At 38.2% G+C, this 19,070-nt stretch overlaps 1 long non-coding RNA gene across 1 annotated transcript in view; it reads left to right on the forward strand.

The window, feature by feature from the left end:
* The first annotated feature begins 482 nt into the window (after positions 1 to 482).
* LOC105529232 overlaps positions 483 to 19,070 on the forward strand; it is a 172,610-nt gene continuing 154,022 nt past the window's right edge. Inside the window, exons 1-2 of the long non-coding RNA XR_001004478.1 lie at positions 483 to 689; positions 17,473 to 17,589. This is a non-coding gene — a long non-coding RNA (uncharacterized LOC105529232). The remainder of the gene's footprint in view (positions 690 to 17,472; positions 17,590 to 19,070) is intronic.

A 19,070-nucleotide genomic window follows, 5' to 3' on the forward strand; every position in this document is an offset into this window, starting at 1 on the left:
TGGGTCATATGGTACTTCTAGTTCTAGATCCTTGAGGAATCGCCATACTGTTTTCCATAATGGTTGAACTAGTTTACAATCCCACCAACAGTATAAAAGTGTTCCTATTTCTCCACATCCTCTCCAGCACCTTCAACAGACTAACTTTAATGAAATTTCAAAGTTAAAACTTTTTTGAATCTTGGCAATGTTCCATCTTTTATAAGTCTCTTTTACTCCAAACACATGTTTAGTATACCTGTATTTAATGTGTACCTGTCTGGTAAATGGTGTACTGCATTAAGTCTATGGTGGTGGTGGTTCAAAATAGTCTGACCTTTTAAAGACAAGGTTACTGATTCCAGCTGAGTCATTCCCTTAGTCTTGAAGTTAGCAACCAGCTTAGAAACAGCTGAGAGTGACATCACTGTGGCCATTTGAAAAACGCAGAGAAAGAAGGGTACGTCAGGCTGCTTCACGAAGACTAGAATAGAGACCTTCACAGAAGAGAGGGACCCCATATCAGAAGGAAGTGTGATCCAGAAGGATGGAGCTCATCAGAGACAGCCTTCTCTGAGAATCAAGAAAGATTCAGAACAGGTGAACTGAATAGATTGTGGCTTTTGGAAACTGAGTAACACAGTAGCAAATTGCATAGCTTTTTAAACACTGCAACCTGACTTAAGAGAGAATCCCCCTGTACAGCTAAGGCTGAGGGATGGTCAGTATAAACACCTTAGGAAATGTAGATTACCTCTTATCTACCCCTGGTCTCTTTGCTTTTCTTGTTACTGTGTTGTTCCATGTATTTGTGTTTGATAAGAAAATGAACCGATATGTGTAAAAAGTGTGTGTATATGTGTTTGAAGGATAGACGGGAGGTTGTTGGTTGCCCAGATTTACATTTCTCCAGGCTTAAATCACTGTGCCTTTTACAGTAGCCAAAAGAGGCATACAGTTCTAGAAGCAGTGACTGAGGGTCCAGAGGAGAAAAATTCAGAAATGATCACTAATAGTACCAGAAAGACCTCAAGTCTCTCTGAGTCACAGCTGTGGTCAAAGGGAGAAAATACCATCCTAGATTTTTCTGTAACATATTTGGGACCTATTTGGAGAGAAGACAGAGGCATACAACTTTGAGTGCTAATGGAAAACATTAGTTTCAATTGGTACTGCATGTCACCTACTGACCCGTGTTGCCCTCAGTATGAAATGTGTTATTGCAGTGATCCCTAGCTGCTTTTTTGTTGTTGTTGCTTTTGAACCCCAAGTTAAGTATGATGAAAACCTTCCAAATCTGCCTAGATTACTGCCAAGGAAGAGATGGGTGCATACTGATCCCCTGCCAGGCAAATGAAAAACTGGCAACATCCTGGGATGAGTTCTCCTGCTGCCAGTTTAGTTTTTGCTTACATGTGGCCAATGGTTGTCAACACTCATGGTGAGGGGGTATAAGCATGAGTTTGTCACCTCAAAGGCTAGGTTACCAGATTTAGCATTGTTTAAAGAAGTAACTGGAAACACTAAAAGTTTAACATCTGACATGGTTGAATGTGGCTACGCAAACAATAATTCAAAAGAATTAGCAGTTCAAAAAAGTGATTCCTGACAAATTATATGAAGGAACGCTAACTAAAAGTACCATCTGTTATGATTAAAACTAGGTAATAGGTATACACGTCTACAAACAGAACACAAAATAATACAGGAAAACTAATGAAGGTGATTTCTTGGAGTGGTGGACATCTGGATGATTTTTACCAATTCTTGTTGATGTTATAATGTTATGGGTATAACAAATTTAAAGTAACCAAAATTGGTGGATTTATAGCAAGTGATGTTTTTTTGCTTGAACTACAAAAAAAAAAAAATGTCTTAACCTAAACCATTATCATAATCATTGAATCAGAGTGGCCCAAGTCCAGATTCTTGTAAGCTAAGCAGTTATGTAGGATGATAGAGTGGTGAGGCCCCATCTCCCAGGACAAAAACCAAAACAGCTCAGAAATGGTAATAGGATTGCTTAAGTGGGTTTTTTTTTCTCCATAAAGGAAGGCTAATAACTAAACTCCAGAGCTGAGCTGTTGAAGAGTTACACAAGTAACTCTAGCCTCATGGCTAGTTAGAAAGAGAAAAAAATATATGTCAATTTCATCTGGGAAACCATCCATAAAGATAAACAATAGGAATGGTCTAGTGATGACAAATTGTGCATAAGCAAATTGACCAGAAAAAAATCAAATTTTTCCTTGGGAGCAGATGAGTCTAACATAGTAGAAATATACATGTTCTGCAAAAGCAATTAGAACTGGAGTCCTTGAAAGAAGGCCAACTTAGCTAGAAAGCAGGAAGTTTCACTTCCCTAAACTTAATGATGTAGATGAAAATATGGATACTCTATGTCTGTCTGTTTACAATGAGCAGTTGTTTTGAGTATTAAACTCTAAGGAGACATGGCAATAACTTCTGTAAATCAAAGCCTCTAGCTTAGATTTAGACAGCTTTAACAGACAGCAAGGTATATTACAATTTTTGGATCTAAATTAATCTAGTGGTGAAATGCATAAACTTTGGAGTCATGTAGACTTGGACTTGAATTCCACTTTTTCCTATCTGCATGATCTTGGGTAATTTGCTTAAACTCTCTTAGTATGTTTCCTCATCTATAAAATGAGGATAAGAATACTCTCTTAGAGACCATTGGGTTATATTGAATGTGTTCAGTAGATGACCTTATCTATTCAAGGTATTTAAGAAGAAAGGAGAAATAATTGTAAAGATACAGGGTGCCTTATGAACCCCCAAGGACATGAAATGTGGTAGGCCTCAGAAACAAGTCAATCTAGGAATTGAAACATAGGCATCAGTGAGTACTGAGTGAGTTTGTCTTAGAGCCAAATGGTCTTTTGTCTGTAGATCGTTTTTTATTCTCTCTAAAGACTTACAAATGGATCAAATATAGCCTCTGTATTACAGCATTTATTGGTTTTAATATTTTATATATCCAGCTGCAAATTCCTACAAATATGAATTTGATTAGCATAGTTTACTTGATATTAGGTGTCGACCTCTGGTCTAGTCAACTGTGACCTGGGGATCAGGGTCTTGTCGTATGAAGGTCTACCCCTTCCTGGAATGTGATGATAAGGTGGGAATAAAGAAAAAGTGATACGCATCTCTATAACTGAAACTTGACTTGTTAGGAACAATATGAGGATCAAATGAGATAATGTATGTGAAGCATCTAGAATAGTGTCTACCTGATACATAGCTCTAAAATAATCTGTGAAATAACAGGGCTGATGGACAAAGGGCATAAAATCTCATTGGCTTAATCTTTGAAACCATATTTTGCTGCACCTGTCATCAGATAAGGAAGCTCATAGAAACATTAATCATGTCATACCTATGAAAAATTATTTTCTTGTCCAAAGTGGTCACTCTGAGAAGGAGGTGTTCCAGCAGCTGATGTTGCTGTGATCAGGTCCTCCAACCTGGAGAACGCTTGCATCCCCATCAGAGGCAAGACAGGGCACAAAAGAAAGCTCATTGTTTTAACATTCAAATTTTATTTACTTTTCTTTTTTTTTTTGAGATGGAGTCTTTCTCTGTTGCCCAGGCTGGAGTGCAGTGGCATGATCTTGTCTGACTGCAACCTCCACCTCCTGGGTTCAAGCAATCCTCCTGCCTCAGCCTTCCCAGTAGTTGGGATTACAAGTGTGTGCCCCCATACCCAGCTAATTTTTGTATTTTTAGTTGAGACTGGGTTTCACCATGTTGGCCAGGCTGATCCTGAACTCCTGACTTCAAATGATCCACCCTCCTCAGCCTTCCAAACTGTTGGGATTACAGGCATCAGCCACCACGCCCAGCCAAAGCACCTCTGCTCTGGCTATGAGAAAGTATGTCTCCCAGGCAGAAAGAAGCAGGCAGTCTCCCAATGGACAAGCTTAGCTAAAACACAAGATAGGCAGTTTCATTCCTGCTTAAATTGGGCTGTCAGTTTTTAGATTTTAAATGTCCTCTTTAAGTAATGAAATTTTAGAAAATGGGCGTGAGCCACTGCATCCGGCCTGCAGTTTCATTAGGACATGCCAGTTCTACCTCCTAGTAAATCCTTGACTTGGTAATTTGCAGTATTCCTGGGCTACCTTTAAAGTCCACCTATTATAGTGATTTTTTTTCTGACTCAATTTAAGTCATGGTTAGTTTCCTAAAAGTGGGTCATTTAAAAAATATACACATTAGTTTTCCATAGAAAAACACAGCATTTTGATGTATATATTCAAGTAGTTAAAATAAAATAGCCATATAGTGCTTAGTAATGTAAATAATAAAACAATTTATAGAAAAATAAAAATATGAAGTTGTTTAATGAGAAACAATGTTAATGATAGTGCCCAAACCAGCCACTGACTTAAGCTCAGATCTCCTCAAACCTTAATGTGCTTCCAAATCACTGGCAATCTTGTTAAAATGCAGATTCTGATTCACTTGGCCTGGAGTAGGGCCTGAGATTCTGTATTTCTGACAGGTGTCAATGATACTGCTGATGCTCTGATGGTTAGAAGACCATATTTTCAATCGCAAGGCCCTAGCCTTACAACTCTCACTTACACTAAATGTATCTCAAGGAATTCTTGCCCCCAGACTATCTTTGTCTTACTGGGGAAAGTTGCAAATCTGTCTCTTTTTCTTTAATATTGGGAACACTGCTCTGATGCTTTGGGTCTGGTGAACCAGCACCTCAGAGATGACACATTCACATTTTGCATTGTAGGTGATAACCTTTATTTTTATACCAGAGGCAAACGCTTCAATTTGCATGAATCCCAGTGACATTAAATGACATTTTACAGACATGTAAACTCTTGAGAGGTCTGAAAAAGCAACACTCTAGAAATTCGTGTGTTTACAGGGAATGAACCTTAAAACACCTCAATAGCAACTGAGAAACCACTTTGCAGCATGCTTAGCTACTCTCTGCATGTGAACTTTCATTGCCAGCGAAAGACCCCCAAAATGTCAGATGACATAAATCATGTTATCCTGAAAATAGCACATGAATATTTTTCCCAGAATAATTGTGAAATTATTCATTACTTTATTCTGAAAATGCAAAGAGATATTCTAAAAGTTGTAAAAATTTGTTATTTTCCTAAGAGAAAATCTTTTTAATTGACACATACTAATTGCATATATTTATGGGGTACATAGTGATGTGATACATATAATGTAAAGTGATCAGATAAAAGTAATTAGCATATTCATCATTTCAAACATTTACCCTTTCTTTGTGTTGAGAACATTCAATATCCTTTTTCTAGCTATTTGAACCTATGTAACAGTATTGTTAGCCATAGTCATCATACGGTGGTATAGAACACTAGAACTTATTCCTCCTGTCTAGCCGTAGATTTATAAAAATTTTTACACAAATAAATAATGCAATTTGTGTGTTTTCACTTTTCTGTTTTTTAACTTAATGGTCTTTGGTTTTCTCATGTACTAGCATGTATATGTGTGTGTGTGTGTGCACATATGTGTGTTAGTTTTTAGCATATGCGGTAATACCTGCATAGCACTTATTTTCATACATTTGTATGTATTCTGAAATCGTATGTAAAATTTTTTGGCCTGAGGTAGAGAGTTCATATCCATTAAATTAAAAAAACTAATTTGATACTTGCATTCAATTTCACTGTATTACTAACATTTTTTGAACGCTTCTGGTATACTAGATACAATATTAACTACCTTACAAGCATTATTTCATTACATCCTGAGGCAATATTTAATGTAGGATGATGTATAGCTAAGGTACAGAAGGGAGTCACTGCTTCTAGCTGTCACAGAAACCCATCCTGCCTCCATATTCAGCTCTGTGATTCCTTACTTGTTCTAGCATATACAGTGACAAAAACAAAACTTTATTTCTTATGGAACACAATTCTATAAAGAACTTATTACCCATTGCTAATGGCAAAGGTAAAAAGAAAGAGAACACAGTCTAAGACAGTCATTTGGATAAATTGAAGTGAAATGTCATATTTGGCAGTGGTTCAGATGAGCATCATAACCAACTTCATCATTGCGAAAGCACTTCAATGGCCATTCCAGTTTGAGTGCAAAAACTGCTCAAGTGAAAGAGAAAGATATAATGAAAAATTAATAGTCATTTAACTGATGGTATCAAGACAGGCACAGGAAAGGAATCTGTAAGTGGTAATGGAAAGTTGTTTGAGAGAAAGCCAGGCCCTTCTATAAACACTGCCATAGTCATCAGACTGGGGGTTTGCAAGGACAGATCTCTTGTGAAGGTCAAAGGCCAGCTTAACCAGATTGTTTGAATTGCTTCTCTTTTCTCTGTACTCTCTGGCACTCACCTAGTTCAAGCTTTTTTGACTTCTCATCTGGACTAGACCAGTAGACTCTCATTTGGTCTCCCTGACACTAATCTCACTGCTCACAGCCACCCTAACCCAACTCATGTTATGCTGGTAACAGAATCACCTTTCAAAATGCAGATCTGACTTTGTCATTCCTCTACAAATCCTTCAGTGAAGCTACATCAAATACAGGGTAAGGTCTAAACAGCTTTTTGTGCATTCCAGTTCCCCACAGTTTGGCTTTGCTTCTCTCTTCACTCCTTCTAACCTTAACCCTTAACTCTATGCTCCAGATATACCTTGTTACATCCAGTTCCTCACATATACTAGGCTATTTCATCTCTTATGGGCATGTGCTGCCCTTTTCATCTGGAGTCACTAGACCACCATGGGCATCATGAGCACAGGGGCAATCTGCCTTGCTTCTTATTTTCAGAGCCTAGCACAGCCCTTAGGAGGTGCTCTACAATATACATTGAATAAATGTCCCTTTAGTTCTTCTCCCACCTCCTGTGTTACTGCTGAACCTAGCATATATCTCAGATGATGTGCTTATTACATCACATTGTGATTATTTATGCCCCCATTTTCTCCCACTAGGTAGTGTGTAATTGAAGACAATTTCTTATTTGTCTCTTTGCTAAATAAGTATTTCACACAGGGCCAATATAGAGCCCAATAATTTTTTTTTACATAAATTAAGTGTGTGACTTTTTCTTCTCTTCATTTATTTATCTAAGGATAAATCCTCAGGCTGGTATTCCTCAGTCAAAAGGTATAAACATAGTTTTGGTTTATAACACATATTCTCTGGGTGCTCTTAGGGTTTTATCTATTAGGAGTTTTATTACTTTAGGATGTCAGCAGCCACACACGAATGCATTTTATTTTACCACCATGTCACTCACACTGTTTATATCAACACTCATTATTATTTTTTAAATTAATCTAGGAGGATTATGTGTGTGGCAAATGGCGTGGCAGATTGTTTCAAGATATATTTCTGCAGTTCTTGTAAACGGCTTACTTCTAAAAGAGAAAAAAGTAATGTGTCTGTCTGTTCAGAGTAGCAGGAAGCTCTGGGGTCTGCTGGATTGTATCCAGAAATTGTCTTCTCTACTTCCACTGTATTGAACTTATTTTAACCATCAAAAGTCAGTTCCTATGCATGCATAGAACAGGTCCCTATTCCAAAATAATTTGAATATTTTTTACATATTTTTTACAAATTATTTTTTACAAAATAATTTGAATATTTCAATCTAGGGGATAAGTTAGTCTTCATTTCAATGAGTAATGGAAGCAAAAACTCTTCTCCACTTTTCCTGATTTATCAAGCAGTTTTCCAAAGATTTCTCATGTTCATTGATGGCTTCTGACTTTGGAACATTTTAGCATGCTTAACTGATATTTATCTAGTATTAAAGTCTTCTGGGTCTCGTTTCTTCATTGTCATCTTCTATTTTCTGAGCCCTTTGGGGCAAAAACATTTCTAGTTGAATTAATCTAACACACATGCTGAGAACATACTTTCCGAGTACCTGACTGAGGTCGGAGTTCTTACGAACAGTCCGTGCAGTGAAGCCTCTCACTGTTTCTTTCAGTAGGAATTTTGTGCTTGTAATAAAGTGCATAGCGGGTGGGGTGGGATGAGAGAAGCGTAGAGAGGGGGTAAAGGAAGCGCATGTGTTAGCTATTCCAGCTCTCATCATACTTTCTGTTTGGATAGCATATCACGTTTGGCTGGGGCTGAAAAACAAAATCCTATATTTAATGAGCCAATAAAATGCCTGGAGCAGCAGGGTCCTGGGGGGGCTTGACTTTTCACCAAGCTAAAAGCCGATAATTGAGCCTGTGTGCCAGCTGAGACCTGGAGATTTCTACTGAAAGAGCCCTGGCTTTTACATGTTTTTCCATCTCATGTGCAGCCAGCTTCTGATGAGGACTCAGGTCTCAGATTCTCCAGAGAGTTAACTGCTATCACCTAAATTATTTTGATTAACCCTTAACTCTGAGAGTCTCAATTTACTGACATGCCACATTAATACTCTTGTGTAAATGTCTGCAGGGGAAAGTGATAAACCAGGTCTAATGCCAAGGGGCTGAGGGTGAGCCTTTAAAAAACATTTCTTTTTTTTTTTTGAAGCTTGAAATAGAATTGTAACAGTTTCTGCTCAGAAATACACAAGGGAGAAGAAAAGGTTAGCAAGAAAGACCATTTTGTATTATTCTATTCTAAACTAACCTCCCCCTTAAGTGACAAGTTTAGTAGTGAGGTTGCTTAAGTGGAGATATATTTTAAAACACATTGCAGGGAGCCCTCTCCTTTATCATATTTTTAAACAGTTTTCATAGTCTAACCCTTCTAAGAAAATGTTTAGAAACTAACAAAACATAGGTTAGTTCAATTAAATTTGTGGACTTAGAAGGCTAGCATTGTGATGGCTTTTGAGCTTGATCTAGGATCTGGATCCCAAGGAGGGAGATATAATAAAATAATCAATCATATGCCCACAGCCCTCTGAAGTTTTGATAGATTTTTCAAGGTATATAAAATGAACTTAAAAAAATTATCAGATTCATATGTCAGGTTTACTATGTAGCTGTAATTGCACATCCCCCAATTTTAAAAACAATAGGCAATGTATTTGAAGATGGTTCATTACAACTTGGGTAGGTATATGACATTACGGGCTAGACCAGCTATGTCAATCTTTTGCCATTTCATTTGCAAAGAGGTCTCATGCCACTTTATTCTTCTTTCATTTTAAAACGTCTCTGAAGCATTTAGTATAGTTATATAGGATTAAAAGTTGTGTTTAAAATAATTTAGTCAGGAAATTGTTCCTCGCTAGCCTGCATTTGCAAACTATGTGTACACAAGCTGGCCAGTGTAGCAACTAACTCTGAAGACTTGTTTTCTAGAGCCAGCTTTTGTCTTCTGTTCTCCTTTGTCCCTTGTAGTCCCTTTCTTCTGTGTCAGTCTCCTCTCATGTAAGTGTTGAAAGTCAAAAAATGAGAAGCAAGCTACTGAGGGAAGTGAATGATAAGAGATGAGTGGCACCTGGAAAATCCTGCTCAGCTATCTCTAACTAACCAGCGTTGAAGGAGTGTCTAGGCTGTTTTATGGATTTTCTCATATGCTCTTAATTACATGTTATCCTCCATGATTGTAAAACTTTCCCCTTAAATTAGCCTCTTTTTCAAGAAGAGGTATATAAAACACCTTTTTTCTTTGAGGAAGCAAAATTTTCATTGGCATCAGTAAAAAATTAAACTGAAATATATCACCACCGAAGAAAACAAATCAGTAATGGTTGCTATAATGTAATTAATATAGTCATGTATTATAAAATAATTTATTAAAGTGAGTTTCTCTCAGAGATCTACTTTAAAATTAAGACCAGATATCCTTGGCTTAGCTTTAGGTTTTGAAATCAGATGGCATGCCCCAACCCTTCCACTATTTCAATGGTTCTCCAACTGTGGTGTGCACGAATCAGAATCAGCTGAATTACATTAAAACACAGATTGTTGGGCCTTCCTCCGGAATTCCTGATTTAGTATGTCTGGGATGGGGCAAGAGAATTTGAATTTCCAAAAGTTCTCAGGTGTGAAAGGAACAATTCTAAAGATGCCTCACCAAGGAATCCATCCCCTGATTATTTAAACACCAATCTAGATGCTGCTGTGGAGGGACTTTGCAGATGGAATCAAGGTTACTAATGAACTGACCATAAAATAGGGAGATTAGCCCAGACTGCCAATGTAATCTAATGAGCCCTTAAAAGCAGGTGAGGCAAACAGGAGCGGTGAGGCTGAAGAAGAGGTCGGAGCTATTTAGGGCATGAAAAACATTCACTCTGTCCTTGCTAGCTTTGAAGACGGAGGAAGGAGCTGTGAGCCAAGGAATGTGGTTGGCCTGTAGAAACAGAATGACCCCCAATGGCTCAAGGAAACAGGGACCTTAGTCCTATATGGAACTGGCTTCTGATACCCTGAATGTGCACGAAAGTGGGTTCATCCTCAGAACTTCTGGAAAGCAGTGCAGCTCTGCTGAAACCTTGATTTCGGCCTTGTAAAAACGCTAAGCAGAAAACCAAGCTGGATTCAGACTTCTGATCTACAAAAACTGTGAGATAACAAATTTGTGTTATGTTAAGTCATTTAATTTGTGGTCATTTGTTACAGCAGCAACAGAAAATCAATGTCTGGTAATACTGAGGCCGCTGGTCCCAGCGTTACAATTTAGGAATCACTGGCTTATCTTTTGAGAGTCTTGTATTATTATCAATTTACAGACTTCTGAAAAAGTTCAGTTATTTTCTTAGTTTCATTCTCTGAAACAGGGCAAACAAGTGCAGAGTGATATTATTTTGAATGAGATAGTATAAGTAAAATACATAGAACAGTACTTAGTCCTGCAGAATGTTCAATAAATAGTAGTTATAATTTCTCTTTTTTTTGTTTTGTTTTGTTTTGTTTTGTTTTTGAGATGGAGTCTTGCTCTGTCGCCAGGGCTGGAGTGCAGTGGCCGGATCTCAGCTCACTGCAAACTCCGCCTCCCAGGTTTACGCCATTCTCCTGCCTCAGCCTCCCGAGTAGCTGGGACTACAGGCGCCCGCCACCTCGCCGGGTTAGTTTTTTTTTTTTTGTATTTTTTAGTAGAGACGGGGTTTCACCGTGTTAGCCAGGATGGTCTCGATCTCCTGACCTCGTGATCCGCCCATCTCGGTCTCCCAAAGTAGTTATAATTTCTAATAGATATCACTTATGAAAGTGCTCCGTGCCAGATACTGTGCTGATTATTTACCATGAATTTTCCCAATTCTTATAATAACCCTATGAGGTAGATACTGTCGTTCTTTTCGTTTCACAGATTTGCAAACTGGGACTCGATATTGCCCGTGATCAGGCAGTCAGTAAAATTGAGGTAAAATGCGAACCTAGGCAGTATGGCTCTGAACCTAAACTCTTAGTTGCTATTAACTTCTTATACGGTTATTTCATGTCTGATTATGCATTCTTATCTTACTTGCCACTTGAGTTACACATTCCTATATAGTTTCACAAAACAATACAATGTAAGCTATACCTTTTCTTTTCTTTTCTTTTTTTTTAGATGGAGTCTTGCTCTGTCGCCCAGGCTGGAGTGCAGTGGTGCCATCTCAGCTTACTGCAGTCTCCACCTCCCGGGTTCAAGCGATTCTGCTGCCCCAGCCCCCTGAGTAGCTGGGATTACAGGTGCCCACCACCACGCCCAGCTAATTTTTGTATTTTTAGTAGAGACAGGGTTTCGCCATATTGGCCAGACTGGTATCCAACTCCTGACCTTGTGATCCGCCCACCTCAGCTTCCCAAAGTGCTGGGATTACAGGCGTGAGCCACCATGCCCAGGCAGTTATACAATTTCTTTCTTAAACTTTGCTAACCTAGTAAAGCATATTTATTACTTATTCAGTCAATATCTTTTAAACATACATTGTGTATCGGGCATGGTGCTAGGACTGTGCTTACAAACTTGTGAGTGGTCTCTGGTCCTGTTGAATTTATAATAACTAAAATTAGCAGCTATTAACATAATTGACAGAGAAACGCTGTAGAGTCATTTCTAGTAAAACAGAAATAGTACGGCAATGCCATCATCATCATTATTTGGCACAATTCTTGTAGTGCTAGCACCACAACCAAACTTGGCCAGATTTACCAAATAAAAATACGAGACACTTAGTTAAACTCGAGTTTCAGATGAACAACAATTTTTTAGTAATAGTACTCTAAAGCATTGCATAGGAAAAACTCATACTAAAAACTTACCAGTTTACCTGAGCAAATAATTTTTGATCCTCTATTTCATCTGGCTACCCCTAAATGCCACTACAGAAAATGACTATAGCTATCTGACTATTATTTGCAAACAATCACCTGGAAAACAATGCCAATAAAATTAAGTTAAATGGCTGACTATAAAATATTAAAATCAATGGTGTTTACATATACTAACTGGTTATACAGTAGGAAAACATGAATAATCAACAATAACAAATAAAGATGAAACTTACTTGTTATAAGAATAATAAGTATAAGAATAATCAATAACAAAGATGAAACGTTTAGTATGTGTGGGATAATATGAAAAAGACATATGAGGGCTATGAAAAAATTCTTGCAAGAATGTATAGGAATATGCTGTGGATTCAGGCATCAGTGCTTTTTAAATTGCATATTTAATGCAACCCCACTGAAGATTCTACTGGCATTGAGCTCAGGGAGTGAGATGAGGGAATATTTGCAAAATGACTCCAAAAGTTTTTGGACAAGTAAAGTATGATAATAGCTCGAAGTCTGCAAAAGAGGAGTAAAAGGGGTGACGATATGGGCAGACTGAATTTGGTTCAGGAGAGCCAGATCTTGATAAAAGTGGGATTTTAAGTTCAGCAACTGTTTGCATAAGCCTTTTGGCATTGGGATGTAAATTCCAAGTATAAAGGGTTGTGGTGTAGCACAGGGAAGCCACAGCATGGACAGGATAGTGTTGCTGGGCCACAAGCCCCTGCCACTGGCATATTGAGGTGTAGCCAAAGAAAGCTACATTGAGGGATGAAACATTTGCTCAGCTGCCTCTCGTTCACCAAACTGGAGAACTCAATTAGGAAGAGGGGAGTACAGGTGCACTCTTCCTGCCAGTTGATGGCCTACCTGAATATCTGCAAAGATATGTCACTAAGCACTCATTTTAAAGGGGAGAAGACATGATATCTAGACAAAATCTCACAAAGCAAAATATTTTTACATTTGGCTTTAGAAAAATAAAAAACATACTTAGGTTGAAAAAAGTCATTAATATCTAGCAGACAAAATGCCAATATTTCTAATATACAAAAATGTTAAATTTTGTACAGAAAATACACAATAGAAAAATTGATGTTTACCAAAAAAGCAATAGGAATGGCCAAAACCCAAAAATTTGTAAATACAATAAGATTCTATTGATTTTTTTTTTCTAAGCAATCAGCCTAATAAAGGAGGAGGTAGATAATCCCTTATCTGTAAATGATAAAGGACGCTATCATAAATTGTTGGATTTTAAAATGTTAAGAGCTGGAAAGCACCTGAGATTTTTACATTCCTGGCATAGCCAACAGGTTAGGCCATAACAGTTTCATGGATGCCTGGGCCAGAGACAAAAACTTTATTACTCACAGCAATAATTAGAATAGCAACATCTTCTAATGCCAATTTTCTAAGCCCAAAGGGACAAGGTGACTCTTTACCTGGAATATGCTGTAAGGAAATTATTAGAATAGGGTACAAACATAAATGCACCTAGGCATATATTTTCACTGAAGCATTATTTAGAATATTAAAATTTAGAAAAGTAAGTGTCTGTTTAAATGATGGTATAACCATACAAGAGAATATTATGAAACCATTAAAATGATCATGTAGGTCTGTATTGACATGAATTTAAATATCTGAAATATTTATGGGAAGGGGTGAACTAAACCATGTCTGCCCAAAATTTCGCCTAGCTGCCAGTGTGACATAAAAATTTACAAAAACAAGATTCTATTGTTTTAAAAACTATCAGGCTGGGCACGATGGCTCATGCCTGTAATCCCAGCACTTTGGGAGACCGAAGCAGTGGATCAGGAGTTTGAGACCAGCCTGGCCAACGTGGTGAAACCCTGTCTCTACTAAAAATACAAAAAATTAGCCGGATGTGGTGACAGGTGCCTGTAATCCCTGCTACTCGGAGACTGAGGCAGGAGAATCACTTGAACCTGGGAGGCGGAGGTTGCAGTGAGCCGAGATCACGCCATTGCACTCCAGCCTGGGCAACAAGAGTGAAACTCCATCTCAAAGAAAATTTTTAAAAAATCCTAAAACTGTCAGTCTGATGTGGGAGGAGGTAGAGAATACTTGATTTGCAAGGGATAATGGACACTAACATAAACTGTTGGTGAAAATGTGCGTCAAGAGATGGAAAGCACCTGAGATTTTTACTGTGTTTGGAGACAAGGCCTTTAAGTAGGCAAGTAAGGTTACATGAGGTCAAAAGCTTGGGGCCCTGTTCTGGTAGGATTTGTATCCTTATAAGAGGAAGACAGAGACACCAGAGTATCTTTTATATTATTTGACTTTCTGTGTAAACATCTGTGTCTTTTATTGTCAAGCAAAAAAAAAAAAATAGTTTTCATTTTAGGGAAAAAAGGAAGTGCCTCTTGAAGCTAACCTCAGCATAACTCCATTTTTTTTTTTTTTTTAACCTTTCTGGTTTGTCACATTTCAGCTACTCTTATGATTGTAGGGACGTGATAATTCCCACTCAGTGATTTTATTGGTAAGTCAAGTGTATCCTGAGATAAATAATCTTAGATGTTATGGTAAGTGACTCCTGAGGAAAGAATAGTCAGGGTCTTGGGAGACAGGGCTAATACCACATGACATGTTAGATTTCAGCCTGCTTAAGTTCACATTCCATAAGAGTTTCCCAGTCATTAGGCTGGTGGAATATCTTTTGCTTCAATCTCTCTGCTATCCAATACAATGCCAACTTATTTTAGTGGTTCTTTCCTTTGATCAACAGCTTTGATTTCAGATGTTATTGGTGTGGTAAATTTTTAAAAGGCAGAGATCCAGAGATAATTTCCTTTTTAATCATAGTTAGTACTTTGGTGTAGGCAGAAAAGCAAATGCAGTATTGCACATACTGTTAAGGCAATTTTTTTTTTAGTTAGTACACAGAGAAGGCTTGTGGGGTTTTTTTGTTTTTTGTTTGTTCGAGATGGAGTTTCATTCTTGTTGCCCAGGCTGGAGTGCAATGGCACAATCTCGGCTCCACTGCAACCTCTGCCTCCCAGGTTCAAGCTATTCTCCTGCCTCAGCCTCCAAAGTAGCTGGGATTACAGGCATGCCCTACCACACCTGGCTAATTTTTTGTATTTATTAGAGATGGGGTTTCACCATGTTGGTCTGGCTGGTCTCGAACTCCTGACCTCAGGTGATCCACCTGCCTTGGCCTCCTAAAGTGCTGGGATTACAGGAGCTAGCCACTGTGCCCAGCCCCAAGGCTTGTTTTTTATGAGCTGTATCACTATGCATCCTGCCTTATTCAAAGAAAGTATTTCCATTATAATTGATGTTGGCCTAATTATAGCATCCTACCATTTCCATATAAGTTTGATATATTAATTTCTTATTTTATCACATTTATAATCATCCAATTATGCATTTGTGGCCCTAATTGTTGGCAAGGAATGAGACATGTAACCCAGATGTCACTTGGGATTTCAGTTTCTTGAAGGTTTAGGTGACTTGGGCTCAAATTCTCAATATGCTGGATTTTGCATGTATAGAATGTGCAATGATTACATCAGGGTATTTGGGATATCTATCACTTATTTGCTTTGTAAACATTTCAAGTTCTCTCTTCTAGAGACTTTGAAATATACAGTATGTTATTGCTAACTATAGTCACCCTGTTCTGCTATGTAATGTCAGAACTTGCACCTTCGATCTCACCATATGTTACGCTCATTAACCAAACTCTCTTCATCACCCCTCCCACCCATACATCCTCCCCAGCCTCTGATATCTATTACCCTACTCTCTATATCCTTGGGATCAAGTTCGTAAGCTCCCATATTAGTAAGAAAATGAGAAATCTTTCTGTGCATGGCTTATTACACTTAATAACCTCCAGTTCCATCCATGTTGCTGCAAATGACACCTCATTCATTTTTTATGGCTGAATAGTATTGCATTGTGTGTATAACACATTTGCTTCATCCATTCATCCACTGATGGACACTTGGGTTGATACCCTCTCTTTGTTATTGTGCATAGTGCTGAATATGCTACCTTTTGTGCATGTGTATTCACCACATAACTTCTATGACTTCCCAATTCCATTTTTCTTATGGTCATCTCTAATCATCATCAATCTTAGCATGTTGATACCATTACAATCCAGCCTACGCCAGGCAACATGAAAACTTTCACTATGTCATTTTCCATGAAAGTCCAGTCAATGATTTTGTGAATTTAGTAATATTACTGAAGATGTGAAGGGTTGTAGGAAGAGATCACATCACAGTCTTCCAACGTTTGCCTGTACCTTTAGACTCTGCCACCTTCTAAATGCCCATGCCTCTGACACAAAACCCTTCCATGACCTGCAGACCCATTGAAAATTTGGTAGAGTTCTATCAGTTTGACTTCTTTTATGGAGGATATTCTTTTCAGGTTATTCTGCTCACCTCTACCACCTGGAATTATGGAGAATGTACATTTTTCCATTTTGTTGCACTAATGATAATGAAATGTAACATTACTGAAGCTCATGCCACAAATCAGTGCCAGGGGTGATATGCTCACTTAACAGGTGTTTATTAGGCATCCTCCAAATATTCAGTATTAAGTACTGGAAATACAAAGATAAGACATAGTCATGGGAGAAACATTTTAAAAAGGTTTTTCCTTTTGGAAGAAATGTTATTATGAAGTTACAGAAATTAAGAAGGAAGGCTTTTGGAGATCATCTGCTTCAACCCTTCATCATTGTAGAGACGAGAAAAGTAAGGGATAAGATCATACAACTGGTGGCAGAGCTGGGATTGATACACGTGCCTTCAGTCTCAGTCTAGTTCATTTTCCTGAACATCATGGAATATGGAAGATGTCCATCACATTAGGGATACAAATAAGGATACAAAAATGTGCTGGAGAAACACCAAGACGGAAAACTCAAGAGATTTACAGAGAAAGAAGAAATAAAACAAGCAGGGGCTCCTAATAAGACAAAGTAAAGGAAGACATGACAAGTAACAAGACAGTGGTGAGTTCATGTGAGTAGGAATAGTTCACCAGCCAAATGAGGCATGATGCAAAGGGAGCGAACACAGGTATATGTGTGAGTAGGTGGGAAAAGAAGAAACATAAAACCAGTGCTTCCCCAAGCTTGATAATGTTCCATCTTGATTGTACCCAAAATTTCTTATGTCATTTTTCTCAATATGGGCCATGAAAGAAGAAGTTGGTAATTTTTGAGACATTGAGCATCTTTGAGATTTTTTACTTTTTTTCTTTCTTTTGGAGACAGGGTCTCACTCGTGCCACCCAGACTGTAGTGCAGTGGTGATCATGGCTCACTGCAGCCTTGGCTTCCTGGGCTCAGGTGATCTTCCTACCTCAGCCTCGCAAGTAGCTGGGACTAAAGGCACATGCCACCTTGCCTTGCTAATTTTTTTGTATTTTTAGTAAAGATGAGGTTTCACCATGTTGACCAGGCCAGTCTCGAACCCCTGGGCTCAAGTGATCTGCCTGCCTTGGCCTCCCAAAGTGTTGGGATTACAGGCATAAGCCATCATGCAGCATTTCTAAGGGTGGAAAAAATGAATGGAATGATGAAAAAATAAAATAAACTTTTTCTCAAAAGATTTGTTGGAATCACGGGAGTAGGCACTGGAGCTTCAACCAGTAAAGTTAAATGTGACTGTTAATCCAGGGACTTTAGTATATGATTTATATGGTCCAGAAGTTTCACAACACTGGGCTGCTTGGAAGTGGTGATAGGGAGAAATTGGAAATGTGGTGAGACTTTTGTTACTCCCTAGTGCATTAAAAAAATGGGAAACACCAATTATGTGAAGGATATTTCTACCTCTAGTTTTGTAGTGGTTTCATTCTCAATTAGTACACAAATTGTCCTTATATGTGAATTGGTAACTTGGACCAGTTATAATCCAATTTTTTTTTAAAGTTTATTGCTTGGAAGAAATGAAAGCCCACTTAAAGTAGAATGTATACATTAGGAATAGAAAACAAGATAGAGCAAAGTCATGTAGAAACTAGAACTGGAAATTTAAAAAGTAAGACGCTTCCTCTGTCCTTTAAGTCTACATGTTTTTTTCAACTGCTACATAGTATTTATACATGTTTATGGGGCACATGTGATATTTTGATACATGCATAGAAAACATGATTATCAAGCGAGGTTATTTATGATATTGAACACTTTTGTGTTGGGAACATTTCAAATCTTCTATTTTGAAATATACAATATATTGCTAACTGTAGTCACCTACTGTGCTGTCGAACACTAGAGCTTACTTTTCTAACAGTATGTTTGTGCCCATTAACCAACCTCTCTTAATCCCTTCCTCCCGTCCACACACCCTTCCAGCCTCTGGTAACTATTATCCTACTGTCTACCTCCATAAGATCAACTGTTTTGGCTCCCACATATGAGTGAATACATGCAACATTTGTTATTCTATGCCTGGCTATTCCACGCAACATAATGACCACCAGTTCCATCCATGGTGCTGCAAATAACAGGATTTATTATGGCTAAATAATATTCCATTTTGTGTGTGTGTGTGTATGTGTGTATTTTTTTCTTTACCCATATATACACTGATGGACACTTAGGTTGATTCTGTGTTGTTGCTATTGTGAATAGTGCTGCAAAACACATGGGAGTGCAGGTGTCCCTTTGAGATACTGATTTTCTTTTCTTTCCTTTGGATAAATCCCCAGTACTAGGATTGCTGGGTCATATGGTAGGTGGCTTGTGTGGTTTCCAGCAGTGGCAGTAGCAGGCCAGGAGGGCCAGTCCCAACGTTGGTGTGGGTGGTGATGGTGGCGCCAGGCAGTGCAGTCCTATTCTCAGGCCCCCAGATAGTGTGCCTGTTCAGA

The sequence above is a fragment of the Mandrillus leucophaeus genome, unplaced genomic scaffold (genome assembly GCF_000951045.1).
Source record: "Mandrillus leucophaeus isolate KB7577 unplaced genomic scaffold, Mleu.le_1.0 Scaffold756, whole genome shotgun sequence".
Classification (NCBI taxonomy): domain Eukaryota; kingdom Metazoa; phylum Chordata; class Mammalia; order Primates; family Cercopithecidae; genus Mandrillus; species Mandrillus leucophaeus.